The sequence below is a fragment of the Triticum aestivum genome, chromosome 3A (assembly GCF_018294505.1).
Source record: "Triticum aestivum cultivar Chinese Spring chromosome 3A, IWGSC CS RefSeq v2.1, whole genome shotgun sequence".
NCBI classification, from domain to species: Eukaryota; Viridiplantae; Streptophyta; class Magnoliopsida; order Poales; family Poaceae; genus Triticum; species Triticum aestivum.
Window position 1 is genome coordinate 472,257,846 of NC_057800.1, and position 9,542 is coordinate 472,267,387.

The window sequence follows — 9,542 nt, forward strand, 5'->3', positions numbered from 1 at the left end:
ATTGTTTCATACTTTTGATGTTCTCAAACTTTTTCAATCTTCACGCAATATATGAGCGTGAGCCATGGATATAGCACTATGGTGGAATAGAATGGTGGTTGGGGAGAAGACTAAAAAGGAGAAGATAGTCTCACATCAACTAGGCGTATTAACGGTCTATGGAGATGCCCATTAATAGATATCAATGTGAGTGAGTAGGGATTGCCATGCAACGGATGCACTAGAGCTATAAGTGTATGAAAGCTCAACAAAAGAAACTAAGTGGGTGTGCATCCAAACTTGCTTGCTCACAAAGACCTAGGGCAATTTGAGGAAGCCCATCATTGGAATATACAAGCCAAGTTCTATAATGTAAAATTCCCACTAGTTTATGAAGGTGACAACATAGGAGACTCTCTATCATGAAGATCATGATGCTACTTTGAAGCACAAGTGTGGAAAAAGGATAGTAACATTGTCCCTTTGTAACATCCCAAAATTCTAAATTTTGGAATGTTATATTAAATAGATAGATTTGATTGATTGTTTGATTGATTGACTGAAAGTGAGTGAATTTGAACTTTTTGAAAGATGAGAGGGAATAAAAGGACTTTCCCAAACTTTCATTTTTTTCATTTATGATCTTCGTGAATTCAAATTCTTTTCAAATACAAAACCCTAGAGAGAAGATGACATGACTTCTTCCATTTAAATAAATGAAAAGGGTGTTTGAAAAATATTTGAATTCCATTGGGAAATATTTTCCAATTCAGAAACTTTATGCAACTCAATGATTTTCACGAGAGAAGATAAAATGACTTCTTCAAATTATGAAATATGAGTTGGGAGTTTCAAAGATCACATTTAAAGTCCTTTTTGAATTTATTTTCAATTTGGAGTTATTTGAGTTTTATTCAAATTATTTTTCTCCAAAAATAAAATATATGGAAAATAGGGTAACATGATTCCCTACATTAGAAAATTGGAGAAAAATTAATTTGAAATCATTTTGGTATTTTTTTAAATGATTTTTGTTGGATTTTAATAGACCAGTAGCACTCTTTGATTTATCTGATTTTGTGAGGATTTTATTTGGCATATTAAAAATGTCCATGGTGTAGAAAATCTTTTTCTGCAAATTTTGGTATATTATATGCCTATATAATATTTTTTATTTCCTTTTGTTTTTATTTTGGTTTGTGTGGAAAATGTTTAAAAAAAAGAAAAAAATCAACCGCGTGTCAACTGGGCCGGCCCGCCCCGAGCCAGCCTAGGCCCAAGATCCCGCCGCCGCCTTCCTCCTCCCGTGCTCCACCCGGACTCGCCGGAGTCCGAGCGAGCCACGCCGCCGGCCGTCCCTTTCCCCAAGGAAGCTGCAGCTCCTGGCCCTTTAAAAGGCCGAGGCCCCAGGCCCTCTCCTCCTCGCCGCTCGCGCCGCCTCGCCTCGCCCGCATCTCGCGACGCCGCCGCAGTTCCACCGCCGCCGCTGCAGCGCCTCGCCGCGCCACCACCCGCGCCGCCGCACCCCTTGCCCGCGCATCGCCGCCGCCGCCCCGCGCCGCCCTGCCTCACCGCGCTCGCCGGAACCGCCATGCCACCTCGCCTCACTGCCGCCGGAGTTGACCGCCGACGCCGGTTCGATCCACCGCTGACCGGCTGAACCGGTAGGAACCGCCCGGTTTTCTTTTAGTAGTTTTAGTTTTGGTTTTTGACTTAAAACCGTTTTGTTTTGTTTTACTTATTTAGAGTTCGTTCGTTCGTTTATGTTTTTCAGTGAATAGATTCGTCAGATAGGTTCTGTTAGCGAGCGTCCGCTCGATAGGATTTTTCTTTTTATTTTAGTTTTCGGCCAGGGACCTATTCATGATAATTTTCTTCACAGATTAGTCCATGTACTTCAATCGATCACAACTCTTTACTCGTTTGTCCAAATCCAACGAAACCAACGCCCACTTCTTCGTTATGCTCCCCTCTATCTAGTAAAACAACTTAAACATGTTTTTGAAAAGTTTAAAATTTGAATTAGACCAGATTTGAATTCAAACTTTGTTTGATCATAACTTGAGTTTTGTAGCTCTGTTTGAGTTGATCCTTTTGCAAATCGAAGCTCTTGACCTAAACTTTCTGATAAGGCCAAATTCACATGAGTTTGGTACTGTTAGAAATTGTTTTATGTTGCAAGAGCTATTTGCTTGGTTTTGATGTTTTCCGAATCGACTTCTTCGATCTTTCTGGTCTTTTGAGTGATTGCTTATGTGTGATTATTATTGCTTGATTACGATAGATTGACCGGAGTGTGACGAGTAGAGCTATCAAGATTTTTGAGTGCGAATCATCTTCATCAACATTGCAGGCAAGTTCACACTTTGATCATATCCCTTTTCATACCCAGTTTTTATGCATTATTCTCAACCCTCAAACATTGCATGAGTAGGATTGATAACATGTGGGTATTGGGAAGTAGTTGAGGTAGTACCTATTACCTGTTTATTATCAAACCTTTGGGAGTTACTATTACGTTATGCTTATAGTGTCATGCTATGCTCGTAGACGTGGATTGGGTTTTGAGAGTATTCATGACAGATGTGGGATTGTTAATTAATGGTTTACTTAAGGTGGCAACTTAAACACACATCTGGGTGGATTGAGGTACCTGGGTATTCCAGGATTGCCTGTCTAGGCACCTGGGTAGACCAGGATTGCCTGTTTTTTTATGGACCGCCACCCAGGCCCAAAGGGATCATGAGATTTTTCATACTAGAAACTTCCGTGTGCAGCCACAAGCTATTATGGGCTCTAGCATAGTTGATTAAGTCGCGCGAACTCTTACAGGGTAGACTAGCAGATGTAGGGAAAGTAGGTGTAACGGTCTATCCATCGTAAGGTGCTAGCACTTCTGAAAGACTATGTCTCGGTCATCCGTCTTCTCAAACACCATGTAGTGCAGAAACCAAACGAAGGCGATCGAGTCTTGTGGGGAAAAGTGCGCAAACCTCTGCAGAGTGTACAAACTAATCATGATTAGCCGTGTCCCCGATTATGGACGTCTTGAGTATCTAGTACCTGGATTATCATGTGAATCTCATCACGTTACTTTAAATGAATATTGTTGGGTTTTAATGATGATGCTTAATTGGGATTGAGAATGCTGTCAACCATTCTCAATGTTTAACAACCACCATGATAGTTAAATAAAATTTATTCCTTTGCAGTAGGGAAAAATTGGCTTTTCGCAAAAACCTTATAACCCTAGAGCCTTTCCACCAGCCAAATATGCATGTAGTGATAGCCATTGTTCATCATTTCTCTATGGTGTGAATTTGTCAGTACATTCAATGTACTGACCCTTTGTGGCTGCAACGTCTCATGTTGCAGGATTTCTTACGACGAGTAAGTGATATGTTAGGGTTATGATTTATACACTCAACTTTGCCGTTGGTGTTGATGGGAATCCACAACCTTGTTGTTACTTCTGCTATTTTGGATTGAGGTAATAGTACTTTACGTTACTTATACATGTGATTTACCTCTGTTATAAATCCTTGAGTACTGTGTGTGTCAGCATACTGATCCAGGGATGACACTTAAGCACAGAGACTTGATCCATTCGGGTCAGGTCGCTACACCCTTCTCTCTTTTTCTCTCATTTTTTTATTTATTTGGGCCTTCTTTTTTTTTCTTTTTGGCCTCTTTTTTTCGTCCGGAGTCTCATCCCGACTTGTGGGGGAATCATAGTCTCCATCAATCTTTCCTCACATGGGACAATGCTCTAATGATGATCATCACACTTTTATTTTCTTACAACTCAAGAATTACAACTCGATACTTAGAACAAAATATGACTCTATGTGAATGCCTCCGGCGGTGTACCGGGATATGCAATGAATCAATAGTGACATGTATGAAAGAATTATGAATGGTGGCTTTGCCACAAATACGATGTCAACTACATGATCATGCAAAGCAATATGACAATGATGAAGCATGTCATAATAACGGAATGGTGGAAAGTTGCATGGCAATATATCTCGGAATGACTATGGAAATGCCATAATAGGTAGGTATGGTGGCTGTTTTGAGGAAGGTATATGGTGGGTTTATGGTACCGGCGAAAGTTGCGCGGTACTAGAGAGGCTAGCAAATGTGGAAGGGTGAGGGTGCGTATAATCCATTGACTCAACATTAGTCATAAAGAACTCACATACTTATTGCAAAAATATATTAGTTATCAAAACAAAGTACTACGAGCATGCTCCTAGGGGGATAGATTGGTAGGAAAATACCATCGCTCGTCCCCGACCGCCACTCATAAGAAAGGCAATCAATAAATAAATCATGCTCCGACTTCATCACATAATGGTTCACCATACGTGCATGCTACGGGAATCACAAAATTCAACACAGGTATTTCTCAAATTCACAACTACTCAACTAGCATGACTCTAATATCACCATCTCCATATCTCAAAACAATCATCAAGTATCAAACTTTTCTTAGTATTCAATGCACTTGTATGAAAGTTTTTATTATGCCTAAAAGAAAATTGCCATGTTGTTCTAAAGGAATCTCAAAATAATATAAGTGAAGCATGATAGATCAATTATTTCTATAAAATAGAACCACCGCCGTGCTCTAAAATATATAAGTGAAGCACTAGAGCAAAAACTATATAGCTCAAAAGATATAAGTGAAGCACATAGAGTATTCTAATATATTCTAATTCATGTGTGTCTCTGTCAAAAGGTGTGTACAGCAAGGATGATTGTGGTAAACTAAAAGGAAAAGACTCAAATCATACAAGACGCTCCAAGCAAAACACATATCATGTGGCGAATAAAAATATAGCTCCAAGTAAAGTTACCGATAAACGAAGACAAAAGAGGGGATGCCTTCCGGGGCATCCCCAAGCTTAGGCTTTTTGGTGTCCTTGTATTTTACCTTGGGGTGCCATGGGCATCCCCAATCTTAGGCTCTTGCCACTCCTTGTTCCATAATCCATCAAATCTTTACCCAAAACTTGAAAACTTCACAACATAAAACTTAACAGAAAAATCTCGTGAGCTCCGTTAGCGAAATAAAACAAAAAACCACTTCAAGGTACTATAATGAACTCGTTCTTTATTTATATTGGTGTTAAACCTACTGTATTACAACTTATATATGGTTTATAAACTCTTTTACTAGCCATAGATTCATCAAAATAAGCAAACAACACACGAAAAACAGAATCTGTCAAAAATAGAACAGTCTGTAGTAATCTGTAACTAATGCAAACTTCTGGAACCACAAAAATTCTAAAATAAATTTCTGGACGTGAGTAATTTATCTATTAATCATATTCAAAAATAGTTAACTAAATAGCACTCTCCAATAAAAAATGGCAGCAATTCTCGTGAGCGCTAAAGTTTCTATTTTTTACAGCAAGATTAAAAAGACTTTCCCCAAGTCTTCCCAACGCTTCTACTTGGCACAAATACTAATTAAACACAAAAAAACACAACCAAAACAGAGGCTATATAAATTATTTATTACTAAACAGGATCAAAAATCAAGGAATAAAAACAAAATTGGGTTGCCTCCCAACAAGTGCTATCGTTTAACGCCCTTAGCTAGGCATAAAAGCGAAGATAGATCTAGGTATTGCCATCTTTGGTAGGCAATCCATAAGTGGCTCTCATAATAGATTCATATGGTAATTTAAATTTGTTTCTAGGGAAGTGTTCCATGCCTTTCCTTAATGGAAATTGGAATTTAATATTCCCTTCCTTCATATCAATAGTTGCACCAATCGTTCTAAGGAAAGGTCTACCAAGAATAATAGGACATGAAGGATTGCAATCTATATCAAGAACAATGAAATCTATGGGCACATAATTCATATTTGCAACAATAATAACATCATTAATATTTCCCATAGGTTTCTTAATAGTGGAATCCGCAAGGTGCAAGTTTAAAGAACAATCATCAAATTCACGGAAACCTAGCAAATCACACTAAGTTTTTGGGATTGTGGAAACACTAGCACCCAAGTCACACAAAGCATAGCATTCATGATATTTAATTTTAATTTTAATTGTAGGTTCCCACTCATCATAAAGTGTTCTAGGGATAGAAACTTCCAACTCAAGTTTTTCTTCATAAGATTGCATCAAAGCATCAACGATATGTTTAGTAAAAGCTTTATTTTGACTATAAGCATGAGGAGAATTTAGCATGGATTGCAACAAGGAAATACAATCTATCAAAGAGAAATTATCATAATTAAATTCCTTTAAATCCAAGATGGTGGGTTCATTTCTATCTAAAGTTTTGACCTCTTCAATCCCACTTTTAACAATTTTTGCATCAAGATCTAAAAACTCCGAATTTTTGGGACGCCTTCTAACTAAAGTTGACTCATATCCAGCCCCATCATTATCAAGATTCATATTACAAAACAAAGATTTAATAGGGGACACATCAATCACTTTTAGATCTTCATCCTTATTATCATGAAAACTAGAAGAACACGCTTTCACAAAGCAATCTTTCTTAGCACGCGTCCTAGCGGTTCTTTCTTTGCACTCATCAATGGAAATTCTCATGGCTTTGAGAGACTCATTGATATCATGCTTAGGTTGAATATATATAAGTTTCAAAGAATCAACATCAAGAGAAATTATATCCACGTTCCTAGCCAACTCATCAATCTTAAGCAACTTTTCTTCAATCAAAGCATTGAAACTCTTTTGCAAAGTAATAAATTCTTTAATACTAGATTCAAAATAAGAGGGCATCTTATTATAATTTCCATGAGAATTGTTGTAGGAATTACCATAATTATTAGAGGAATTACTAGGAAACGGCCTAGAATTAAAATTACCTCTATACGCGTTATTACCAAAATTGTTCCTACCAACAAAATTCACATCCATAGATTCATTATTATTATCAATCAAAGTAGACAAAGGCATATCATTAGGATCAGTAGGAGCACTCTTATTCGCAAACAGTTTCATAAGTTCATCCATCCTTCCACTCAAAACATTAATCTCTTTGATTGCATGCACTTTTTACTAGTAGATCTTTCACTGTGCCATTGAGAATAATTAACCATAATATTATCTAGGAGTTTGGTAGCTTCTCCTAAAGTGATTTCCATAAAAGTGCCTCCCGCGGCCGAATCTAAAAGATTTCTAGAAGCAAAATTCAATCCGGCATAAAAAATTTGTATAATCATCCATAAATTCAATCCATGTGTAGGGCAATTACGTATCATTAATTTCATCCTCTCCCAAGCTTGTGCAACATGCTCATGATCAAGTTTCTTAAAATTCATAATATATTTCTAAGAGAGATGATCTTAGCGGGAGGAAAATACTTAGAGATAAAAGCATCTTTGCACTTATTCCATGAATCAATACTATTTTTAGGCAAAGATGAAAACCAAACTTTAGCACGATCTCTAAGTGAAAATGGAAATAGCTTAAGTTTAACAATATCATTATCCACATCTTTCTTCTTTTGCATATCACACAAATCAACAAAGTTGTTTAGATGGGTAGTGGCATCTTCACTAGGAAGGCCAGAAAATGGATCTTTCAGGACAAGATTCAGCAAGGCAGTATTAATCTCACAAGATTCGGCATCAGTAAGAGGAGCAATCGGAGTGCTAATAAAATCATTATTGTTGGTATTGGAAAAGTCACACAATTTAGTATTGTCTTGAGCCATCGTGACAAGCAAGCAATCCAACACACAACCAAACAAGAAGCAAGCGGAAAAGAGGCGAACGGAAAAAGAGGGTGAAAGGAAAAGACGGCGAATAAAACGGCAAGGGTGAAGTGGGGGAGAGGAAAACGAGAGGCAAATGGCAAATAATGTAATGCGAAGGATAAGAGTTGTGATGGGTACTTGGTATGTCTTGACTTGGCGTAGATCTCCCCGGCAATGGCGCCAGAAATCCTTCTTGCTACATCTTGAGCTCTGCGTTGGTTTCCCTTGAAGAGGAAAGGGTGATGCAGTAAAGCAGCGTAAGTATTTCCCTCAGTTTTTGAGAACCAAGGTATCAATCCAGTAGAAGACTACGCGCGAGTCACCTCGTACCTACACAAACAAATAAGAACCTCACAACCAACGCGATAAAGGGGTTGTCAATCCCTTCAAGGCCACTTGCAAGAGTGAGATCTGATAGAGATAATAATAGTAAGATAAATATTTTTGCTATTTTTATGATATAGATTGAAAGTAAAGGTTGCAAAATAAAGTAGATTGCAAATTTGTATGATGGAAAATAGACCCGGGGGCCATAAGTTTCACTAGTGGCTTCTCTCAAGAGCATAAGTATTACGGTGGGTAAACAAATTATTGTCGAGCAATTGATAGAAAAGCGAATAATTATGAGAATATCTAGGCATGATCATGTATATAGGCATCACGTCCGAGACAAGTAGACCGAAACGATTCTGCATCTACTACTATTACTCCACACATCGACCGCTATCCAGCATGCATCTAGAGTATTAAGTTCATAAGAATAGAGTAACGCCTTAAGCAAGATGACATGATGTAGAGGGATAAACTCATGCAATATGATGTAAACCCCATCTTTATATCCTCGATGGCAACAATACAATACGTGTCGGTTCCCTTTCTGTCACTGGGATCGAGCACCGCAAGATTGAACCCAAAGCTAAGCACTTCTCCCATTGCAAGAAATATCAATCTAGTAGGCCAAACCAAACTGTTAATTCGAAGAGACTTTCAAAGATAAACCAATCATACATAAAAGAATTCAGAGAAGATTCAAATATTGTTCATAGATAAACTTGATCATAAACCCACAATTCACCGGATCTCGACAAACACACCGCAAAAGAAGATTACATCGAATAGATCTCCAAGAGAATCGAGGAGAACTTTGTATTGAGATCCACAGAGAGAGAATAAGCCATATAGCTACTAGCTATGGACCCGAAGGTCTGAAATAAACTACTCACACATCATCGGAGGGGCCATGGAGTTGATGTAGAGGCCCTCCGTGATCGATGCCCCCTCCGACGAAGCTCCGGAAAAGGCCCCAAGATGGGATCTCTTGGGTACAGAAGGTTGCGGCGGTTGAATTAGGTTTTCGTGGTGCTCCTGGATGTTTGCGGGGTATATGGATATATATATAGGAGGAAGAAGTAGGTCGGTGGAGCAACGAGGGGCCCACGAGGGTGGAGGGTGCGTCCAGGGGGGTGGGCGCGCCCCCCTGCCTCATGGACCCATCAATTGATTCTTGACGTCCACTCCAAGTCTCCTAGATCACATTTGTTCCAAAAATCAAGTTCCCAAAGGTTTCATTCCATTTGGACTCAGTGCCTTATTAAGCAATGGTAAAGGAAGTAATGCAGATAAGGTTCAGGATAGTGACACATCCTTGTTGGTCTCCAACAAAGGTGATAAAACAGCTAAGGAAGACTATCTTGAAGACAGCGAGACAACCCCAAAGTCCTGTCTTGGTTTAGTGTTCGAGTTACTGGCCACTACCGCTTGCACAAGCTATTCAAACTCACTGTCTGTATCAGTTCAGTTTCTTGAG